Genomic DNA, 10566 nt, shown 5'->3' on the forward strand with positions numbered 1-10566 from the left:
GTAACTCCCGGTACCCACAGTATTACTCCTCCAACCCATTCTCTTCAATACTAACAAACCCCTTCCTTACCTGGCTTTGGCCCATTGCAGGCCCTATAATAATCATTCTCCTCACCTGTCTCTTCTTGCCTTGTAAGGTTTATCAAATCCCAAGTTGGTAAAATCTCTAATCAAACTTTCAACCAGCTTTTACTCAGGAACTACCAGCTTATAGCCACAGAAGATCCCTCACCCTCACGTAACCTCCTCACCACACGCTGAGATGGACCCCTCTCTCCGCTGGAAACTGTTCCTGTAAACAATGGCCCTTAATGTCAGGGAATACACACATTTATTTTACCTTTTTTGGTGAAAAATTCCTTGGAATATTTTCCTGCCACAATGAGCTTGTGAGGCACCTTCCCCAGAAGTTCTATGATTAATGCAATGTGATCTGTATGTTTCAAATGTGTCAAGAGGGGGAGAAGAGAAGACATATGTAAGAAATGAAGTTCTAGACACTGGCAGAAAGAGTAGCATGCACACCTCCTTGTAAAGTATTGCAGGCTTTCTTTCTGCCCTAAATGAGAAAAGGACTCTATCCATCTAACAGAGAATCCAGAAAACCATAAAAAATCAGGCACCCACTCAGGGAGGACTTGAGTAATAACTAAAAACAATCTTGGTGTGAATGCTCTGCTTCCTGAAGTTGTACCCCTGGGGCCTAGATGAAAACTCATGTTACCAATACTACCTCTGCTACTGAAGAAATCCTGTGACTATTTCCTACTGAGGGCACAGCGTCTTGGAATTCTGCCTATCAGCTCTATAATGTACGCAACGTGGTCTAAAATAGAAGGGTAAGAAGAACAGGATCAAGGACAAGCTGAAAAAGAAGTTTTTTCTTTGAATACCTTTTTCAAGGACTAGCAACTAACTACAAATAAAACCAAGGACACTCAAGGGGAGACTGGGAAGGCCAAGAATTATTTCAGGTGGTTGGTTATCTGATAGTAGCTGGCAAGTCCCATTCTGTAGTTGGGAGGTTTGCCTACACCTTTATTTCTATTTTGTCTATACATCTAGGTCCAGGTGGATTATTTTTTAGGTATGGTAAAAAACTGTACCAATATGCTTTAGACATTAAAGAATTTTTATCTATTTATAATACTGCTCTGGGCTTCAAGCAGTGATAATACCACTTTACTTAAGAATGTTCATGACAAAGCACTCATATATAATTATTTGAGTTTTCACAATCACTCTGTAAAACAGGCCAAGATTGATACCCCATTTTAAAGATGAGAGAATGGAACCTCAGAGAGAATAAATGGCCTACCTGAAGTTTCAGGGCTAATGAGAACTCAGATGAAAACCCCTATCTTATGTCTAGCCTAGAATTTTTTTTTTTTTTAATAAATCATGCTTTTTAAAGGAAAAATTAGCACATTTGAAAGTGTAGCTAATTGACTATGTGTAGGCCACTTATAGTCCAAATCATGTAGCGCCGTTTAACTGTCACAGCAAGAACACAGACTGCGATCGCTGCCTGGGACGTGTGTATTCGGCCACCAGGAGTGAGCCCGGGACCAGCCAGTTCCCACATGTATAGGCAGTGCTATCTTCTTCACTTTGCAGGTGACAGCAGCTAAAAATATGAAGTGTTAAAAAGTGATGGCGTCTAACAACAATAAAAAAAGCTTTATAAATGACTAATCTTATAGTTACAGAATCATCAAAAGGAATCACTTAAAAACTTCAAATAATGTATTTTATAGGAGAATAATCTAGAGACATCCATATATTTGGGGATTCATGAAAGTTTCAGGTCATATCTGTTTCTCATGTAAAGGACTCAGTGGTCAGTGGTCTCATTTCAAAAAGGCTTTGCATTCATGAGTTGCTTAAGTTTTGACTGAATTTATGGTTTTGATTGAATTTATGGATTGAAATACTTGGCTGCCAAGATATTTCAGGACCTGAAAATAAATGTCATTGTATAAATTCATTACAAATAGACTACAGTTTATCTTACTGTAAACTTCCAAATGAAGTATTGTTTCTTCTGATATTTTTTCCTATGCCAAGGAATTATTTTTCCCTTGAAAGCGTTATTTAACATTTAGTTCTAGCAACCTATCCCTAGCTTATCAATTAATCACAGGATTGATATATATGATAGGCAGAATTATCAAGTATTACTCCAAGAATTAGCCCTGTGGAATATCACCAATAATAAAGGACATGCTACCCAGGCCCCAGTCCTACCATGACTTGTAACAAACTATGCATACACTAGCCAGGAGGAAGGGTTTGCTTTTTTCTGCTCTTATGGGCCAAACCGCAGTGGTTTGTGGTTTCACTAAGCATTATTAGTATTGACTGGTAGAGGAGGGAATAAATTAGGAACTATATTTCTAGGGTAGATGGTTCTTTCTTGTTCCTTACTTGGCACTTTTCATATATATTTCAACGTTCAGGTTTGGCAGCATCAGATGCAACACAATATAATCCTAGCCAGTATATGTGTTAGGTACCACACACTATTTATATGGAGTCAAGGAAAGTAAAGAGAAAAAAATTAATCACCCTCCCAAATAGATATAGTAAGGTATTTCTAAAGTAATTTAAGTCTATAGCCCCAAATATAACCCAGAAAAAAAAAACAAGCAGAGAACAGGGAACATTAAGTGTTACATAGGGAGTAGTTACAGTATATTCTTATGAAGGGGCTTATGTATAGAAAACATGTCCAAACTGTACCTACTAAAATAGGTATTTGGCTGTGGGAATTAGCACATATTGCCCAAATAGTACTTGTTAGGAATATTGGCAGGCCCTACTAAAATTTCCTGTTAATATCCCACGGGGCCACAGTTCGAGAAATGGAGAGCATTCTTGGTTCCACAGAGCATAAAGCCTGATTTCTCAAAGAACTAAGGGAAGCACATAAAGTAAAGGACGTGTTTTCCACAGTGGGAGTGTGCCCTGCTAGTGTTCTCTTAAGTAATCCCCACTAATCCTGAAAACAAAAGATACCTACATTGTATAATAAAGTAAGGTAAAACATTTATTAGCTTTTTCATTCACCTTATTATCTCACCTAGTTGTGTGGATGCCACCATCCAAATGATACAATGATAAACAAAACAAAACATACACATTCAGTTTATCTGCTTTCATATATGTCCTCTGAGACGGAGCAACTGACAGCTTGGGCTTTTCCTCCTGGCCATCACAAAATGTTAATTAGTAATATTATGTTTTAAAATGGAATTCTAAATGTTAGTATCATTTTTAAAAATATGGCTTTATTTTCAGAAAGGAAGAAAAAAATGCTAAATGTTGCAGAATTTATACAAATAGGATGCAGTCTTTGCAGTTAGGTTAGGTTGTTTGAATATTTAAATTACTGACTTCCAAATAAAGTTGGAGTCATAACTGAGCAACAGGCTGATGAATAGGTAGATACTAACTGGGTAAAGAATGAGTGACTGGTTTATACAGAAAGAGGAAACTAGATGTTCTAGAAGAAATTACCTGGGAAATAGAAGTTTTGGTTTAATTAACTGTGGCCTTTTCTCTAATCCTCACATAGAGTTCTTTAATATCTCTTATAAAATATCTAGTACATCTAATACCTAATATAAAACACATCTTATATTTCTGTCTTTGGAGATTTATATATTTAGCACACTAAAAAGACTAAGCTCTTCAGTATTAACAGATGATGTTAGCCACGTGTGAAAAGTGTAAATACCGTGCACAGATATCCTTGGTTTAGGGCACTCACCTTCATCTCGAGTGTACTCTTCACCTGAATGAGGTTCAAACAAATAATCGCCTGTGGCCAGTTCAAAGGCCTAAGAGAAAGAGAATAGCACATGAAAGCATCAAAAATAAAAGAAGGCCTTTGGGGAGCTTATTGCATTTACTCAATATTAAATAATTGTTTTTTCTTGGAAAACCTGCAGATGATCATTTCTCTAAGAAGTTTAAGATTATTCCTAAAGTCCACACCTGATCATAAAAATGGACAGGAAAAGAGCAAAATTTCAGTTAATATCAACAAGTGGATTATTCCCTGCATCCCTCCCACCCACTCAGCAATTCAGCTCTTTTGAGTTTCTCGTTTTGCTCAGTGAAGGCATACATTTAGATATTAAAGTGATTCTAAGTTACTAAATTATTCATGAGAAGAGAGCACGTCTTATTTTCTTATGTTATAATTTCACATGGCTAGTGTGGAGAAAATGAGAGTTCCTGTAGCCAGGATTCTCAGCTGGCCCTGGTTGACTAGCTCACTGCACACCTGTGGGCAATACATGGCTGTTGACTCTATATGAAGAGCTCTGCCCAGTGCTCTGGGCACAACATGGTGGCAGGGCTGCAAGGCTGCAGGAGAGCAGAGCAGAAGCTGGAGTGGTGGCAGCACTGAGGACAGAGGCCCAGAGGATGGTTGTGCAGGACAACTGTGCAGAGAGGCCCAGAGGATGGCTGTGTGGGACAGCTGTGCAGAGAAGGCCAGATGATAGCTGTGCAGGCAGAGAAGCCCAGAGGACAGCTGTGCAGACAGAGGGGCCCAGAATCAGAGACTGGCTTGCTGCATGCCGACTCACTGTGAGTGAATGGGATTTTAGTGACTGACCTGCCACTGTGAGAATAAAGTTGGGTATAACCCTTTGTCTTGCCAATGGGTTTCAGTCCTGGGCAAGTTCACTATGGATTCAGTGTGACCAAAGAAAATGACAGCAAAATGTTCTTGGGGTGAAAGGGTTATACCCAACTTTATTTCCAGGTGGCAGGTCAGTCACTAGAATCCCATTCACTCAGAGTGAGTCTGCATGCAGCAGTCGTCTGTCCACACAGTCATCCCACACAGCCATCCTCTGGGCCTGTCCTCCATGCTGTTACCACTCCAGCCTCTGCTCTGCTCTCCTGCAGCCTTGCAGCCCTGCCACCATTTCATGCCCAGAGCACTGGGTGGAGCTCTTTATATAGAGTCAACAGCCATGTATTACCCACATGTATTGCCACAGCTAGTCAACCAGGGCCAGGTGAGTATCCTGGCCACAGGAACTCTCATTTTATCCACACCCTTTCACCCCAAGAACGTTTTGCTGTCATTTTCTTTGTTCACACTGAATTCATAGTGAACTTGCCCAGGGCTGAAACCCATTGGCAAGACAATTGGCATAGTCAGCAAGGCTCATTGTTGACTAAGGAAAAAGACAGGCCGTCCTTATGGGGGGGTGCTTCAGCAGGCTGCCCCTGTGAATGGGGAGACAGTGGATCATCCCCCAGTGGGTATGTGGTCTGAGGTGGCTTGCCTCCTAGAGGACTGGGTCCCACCCCAGGACTGGAGGCAAGGGGAGGTGACACCTGAGGCAGTAGGGGTGGCCCTTGGTATAGCAAGCAGAAGCAGAATGCCCATGAGGCAGCGGGGACTGTAGGTTGGCTGCTTCTCTCAGTCTTAAAAAAGTCTACAGAGGAGATCCAAGAAATGGTGGCACTAGAACGCCAGCTGCAAACTTCTGTGGATTCCCTGAGGAAGAAGATGGCATTGATGCAGGAGGAGGCAGCACGAGAGCGCTGGCAGCAAGGTGCCATTGGAGACGAGATGGCAGCGCTGCCAGGTGTTCTGAAGGAGAAGAGGCCATCAAGGATAAAAGACGAACTCCTGAGGGAAGCATAGGCGGAGGTGGAATGAGAACATCAGCTGCGAAGCATTGAGCTGAAGGTAAGAGACCTTCTGAAGACTGAGCTGGCATTGTTGCGAGGCACTGTAGCAGAGGAGGCACTTGGGGAAGTGGAGAAAAAGGTGCCATCAGCCCCAGAAATGGAGGAGCTGGGAAGGATGAAGGGGGGGTACCAGAGGCACTGGCCCCTCCTGTATTGAAAGCATGCCCAGTGGTTGCAAAGAAAATAAAGACCCAGCAGCTGAAAATTCCCCAAGGAGAGGAGCAGCACCCTCCTCCCCAGGTTGTGGAGCACTCTATGGTCCGCCCCTGTACTCAGGCTGAGCAGGTGGCTGTGGGACTTAGCGGTGGATGGAATTGTTCTTTCAGGATCAGAGTTGGGAAAGCTGTCTTCCCTGACAGTGCAGCCTGCCTTGAGGCAGCGATTACAAAATGCAAGGTGACACATACAGTAGCTGAAGCAACGAGAACCCAGAAAGAAATAAGACCTATTACTCACAGGAGGAATTTTAGGGGCCTCGTGAGGGTTACAATGACCCAGATGTGGGTTGATTTGATATGGGCAGGAGTAGATGGAAGGAAATTAGATGGGAAGCCAAATAGGATCAGACTGGAGCTATGGCAACAACTGAAACCAGAGCAGCAGTTCCAGCCATTAAGACCAAAGAGGCAGAGGTCAGAGACAGAGCCACGAGTCCCGCCTGTGTGTCTGCAATACTTTTTGCTGGAGAGGCTGGAGAACAATGTTCGAGCTTCCTTGCACAGGGACCATTGCAGAGGACTAAGGGCACACAGATTGAGAGGAGAGAATCCTGGAGGGGTGGAGTGTGGATAAAATGAGAGTTCCTGTGGCCAGGATTCTCACCTGGCCCTGACCGGCTCACTGCACACCTGTGGGCAATACATAAAGAGCTCCGCCCAGTGCTCTGGGCGCAACATGGTGGCAGGGCTGCAAGGCTGCAGGAGAGCAGAGCAGAGGCTGGAGTGGTGGCAGCACTGAGGACAGAGGCCCAGAGGACAGCTGTGCGGGACGACTGTGCGGACAGAGGGGCCCAGAGGCAGAGACTGGCTTGCTGCATGCAGAGTCACTCTGAGTGAACGCGATTTTAGTGACTGGCCTGCCACTGTGAGAATTAAGTTGGGTATAACCCTTTCACCCCATGAACGTTTTGTTGTCATTTTCTTTGGTCACACTGAATCCATAGCAAACTTGCCCGGGTTGAAACCCATTGGCAAGACAGGACTCCTTCCAAATAATGGGCCAAAAAATCACATAATAATCATCATCAAAACTTATTCTAGTGACTCATCAGCTGACAATTCCAGGTCTTATTTTATTTTCATCAAAAGCAAATGATTGGAAATCATCTGACTTGCAAAAAGACATGTTACCCATTGTTTTTTCATGTGAAACCTTCATAAGAATGAGTATCAATAATACCTTAATAGAAAAAAAAGACGTGTTACCCAATCATTAAACTTACCTACTTTCTTAATTCAGACACCAGTATTTCAATTATATCCATTTGTCTGGACCTCTGAGAGGTTTATGCACCTGCTAGCAATGCACCTGAGAATGATTCTTTGGGGAGGGAGAGAGGCCTTTGCTTCGTTTTGTTTTTTTTCTGTCCCTACCACTACTTGGAATGATAGCTCAGTAAAGGCAAGGATATTTGACTTTTGTTCACTGCTGTAATCTGTCAGACACATAGTAGGCTCTCAGGGAATATCTGTAGGATGTTATGATAGAATGTAAACATACACAGGTGTCTGGTTTGTGTATAGGGACACGGGAGGAGGCAGAAACACAGACTCAGTGCGCTGACTTGGGTCTCAGTTAAAAAGCACCAAAAGGCTACCTTTCCCCAAATCAAAGCAGCACTGAGTAGAGAAAAGGCCTACTCTTTGGTATCCAACCTGGGTTTGAATTCTGACTTTGACATTGAATAGCTGTGACTTTGGGCAAACTCATGGTCTTAGATTCTTACCCTGGGTAAAAAGGATATTGTGTCTACCTCAAGGAGTGACATTTGAGAAGGAGACAATTCAACATGATAAAGCAGGTGAAGTATCTGCGCCATTGCACCCACTCAGGACATCAAAGTGTCCTTCATTTGACCCTTGCTTCTTTTCCATTTGGTGGCACCACCCTTCTTCTTAGGAGGCCAGAAATTTGCACTATTGGACTCAACCTGAACCCCCACTGCTACAGATGCTAAGCAGTAGACAAAATGGTAGAGTTAGGGGCCTCACGTGGAATCCAGGGCAGTGGGCCTTAATGTACCTCAGCTTCCTCATTAGGAAAAGAGGGGTAGTAACAGCCCTACCTCATAGAGCTGTTGTTCAAAATAATGTGTCCACTTTTGTGAAGAGCTTAGAACAGAGCCGGACACACAGTGAAGTGTTAGTAAGTGTTATTACCTTAGACTGCCTTAGGCCACTGATAGAAAAACATGTGTTACCTGGAAGAGAAGGGGTACTCCAGGGTAATAATGGAGTGGAGAATGGGGGTCTTCTTAGTTGCTCTGTCTCCCATGTACCACCATTTACAGGGTATATCAAGATGTCACAGAGAGTCAGGTTCTACAGGAGGAATGAAAACCAGGAGGCAAGTTTCAGTGGGTGTAGCAGGGTGGGGACATCACTGGGATCTGTGACCAGAAGAACAACACATTTGCATCACGGCTCTTGTCCTTCCAAAGCCCCACCCAGGAAATCCTCCCCCATAAATCCCTGCTTGCTGTTGGCCACAATCCTATAACTAATGGGCAAGATGGAGAAAATATGGAACAACTTCAAATACAGGTGTCAGAATCTCTTGGTCATGAGGGAGGAAGGGCAGTGACAATGTGAACGCAAATGCCAACAGCTGTGGGTCTGTCAAAGGAAAACACCAATACGGGAGACTCAGCTGCTTCAGTCAAGCAGTCCCTTAAGGGAAAATGTTGCCTTGCGACTGGGAATAAGCCTTTAAGGAATTCTTCAAGGAGAAGCCAAAATTGTGCCATTGAATTTCCTCAGATTGTTGAAATAAACATTAAAATGGATAATGATATGTATGTCATGCCAGGACAAGACTTACAAAAAGAGATTCCTACTCTTGACATGCTCCATGGAAACAAAACCGTTCCTGTTGTACAAAGACACAGTTCATTCGACACTGATAAAAAGTTTGGTACAACTAGAAGTGGACTTCAGGAAAGAGAGGCAGTTCGGCGTCAACTTTTTACATGACAGGGACAGCATTTCCAGCCAAATCACAGGAAGTTGCTCTCTGACACAAAGGTTGCAGGATACTGTGGGCTTGTGTTTTCCCATGAGAATTTAAAACAAGGAGTCAAAACCCCTCTTTTGTCATAAAAGAAAAATATACCTTTCCAAATTAATGCTTGAGAAATGCCCTTTTCCTGGTGGCTCAGCTTTAGCCCCCAGATGACATCTGATTAAATAGCATATAACCTCTGTGAGCCCACATTCAACATTTTCTGATACATTTGATCTATCTTTGGAAGATAACCAAGATCAAGAGGGAGAGAAGGTTGCTTAGTATTAAAGAAGGGGTTGACCACCCCCCTCCCCAATGCACAAATACACACATTTGAAGCCACTGCATAGGTTAATTCATTATATAAACTGGGACCAAAGATAGCTCCTGGAATAACTGAAATAAGTGGGGAGAATTCTGCAATTCCACAGGCTAATTGTGACTCAGAAGAGGACACAACCACTCTGTGTTTGCAGTCATGTAGGCAGAAGCAATAACAGGTGTCTGGAGACAGCCATGCTCATGTTAGCAGACAGGATGCTTAGAAAGCCCATATACAGGTTGATTATATACACACCCTTATGCATGACTTGCTTCAGATTACAAGAAACCCCTGTGACTGAGGAGTGATGGACTGTTAGGAAGCAGAAGCTTTTCTTGAAGGGAAAACTGAAGCATATTTTTGTTCAGGGACTCTGAGTGAGAGGACTACCTCTTCTCTATGAGCTTCTGTCACGACAACAGATTCCTGCATGCCCAAATTGAATGGTGGAACCACAGCTTTAATTTTGATTAAAGTACAATTTGTGCATATTTCGCTCGTCCACTGTAACAGGATTTTGGGACTGGAAAGACCCCAGCTCTTACATGTTCTCTGAGCCACTGCTTCCTCTATCACTAGAAGGACTTGCCTTTGAGCCGGCAAGGTATCTGCCATGGAGGCATCTGCAGATGCTCTTCGTATGATGGAATTGATGGGTTTCCTCTACTATCAGTGTTAAAATATTTTTGCAAAGCATGTCATTATAAACAAAAAAAGTTAGTGTTCACTGTTAGAACAAGAACCAGTGAAGGCAAAGTAAACTCTCCTGTCCTGAAAAGACATTAGCAAGATCTGTTTTTATGTGCATCAGACAGTACAGTTTGTAGCAAGCACACACATAAGTGTTAGTTTTTTTCAGCACAGTGTGTAAGCTTAGTATTAGTATCTGTTGTGTGTGATCTGCTGTTACTTAGATAAATGTAATGGCTATTGAGACAACAGATGATAGAGCTGTGGGTGTTCAGGAAGGCTACAAAAATATTGTGTTGACTTAGCTAGCAGTTGGTTTTTAATGACTGTAGTAATTGAGCAAGGCAAGTCGGGCATTTGCTATGAAGAATTCTATTTCTTACTGAAGAATAAATGATTAATACTGGATGAATATTTCAACTGTGGCTGTATGAAATTTTTTTCTAAGAATTTTTTCTATAACCTTCCAAAAGTAGTGATGCTTGATATGACAAATTAAGCTTTGGAAGTCCAAAAAATAAAGACTGCTTTCCTTGGAAAAAAAAAAAGCAATTTTCTGGCCATAAAGGCATAGCGTAGTTCTCATAAGTGTTGATACAGTTCATATTCAG

The 10566-nt window shown here is 42.5% G+C and overlaps 1 pseudogene; it reads left to right on the plus strand.

Moving 5' to 3' along the window:
- The first annotated feature begins 8442 nt into the window (after positions 1–8442).
- On the plus strand, positions 8443–10025 carry LOC118917218 (suppressor of cytokine signaling 5-like; annotated as a pseudogene).
- Positions 10026–10566: the final 541 nt, after the last annotated feature.

Source organism: Manis pentadactyla, chromosome 16 (assembly GCF_030020395.1).
Source record: "Manis pentadactyla isolate mManPen7 chromosome 16, mManPen7.hap1, whole genome shotgun sequence".
NCBI classification, from domain to species: Eukaryota; Metazoa; Chordata; class Mammalia; order Pholidota; family Manidae; genus Manis; species Manis pentadactyla.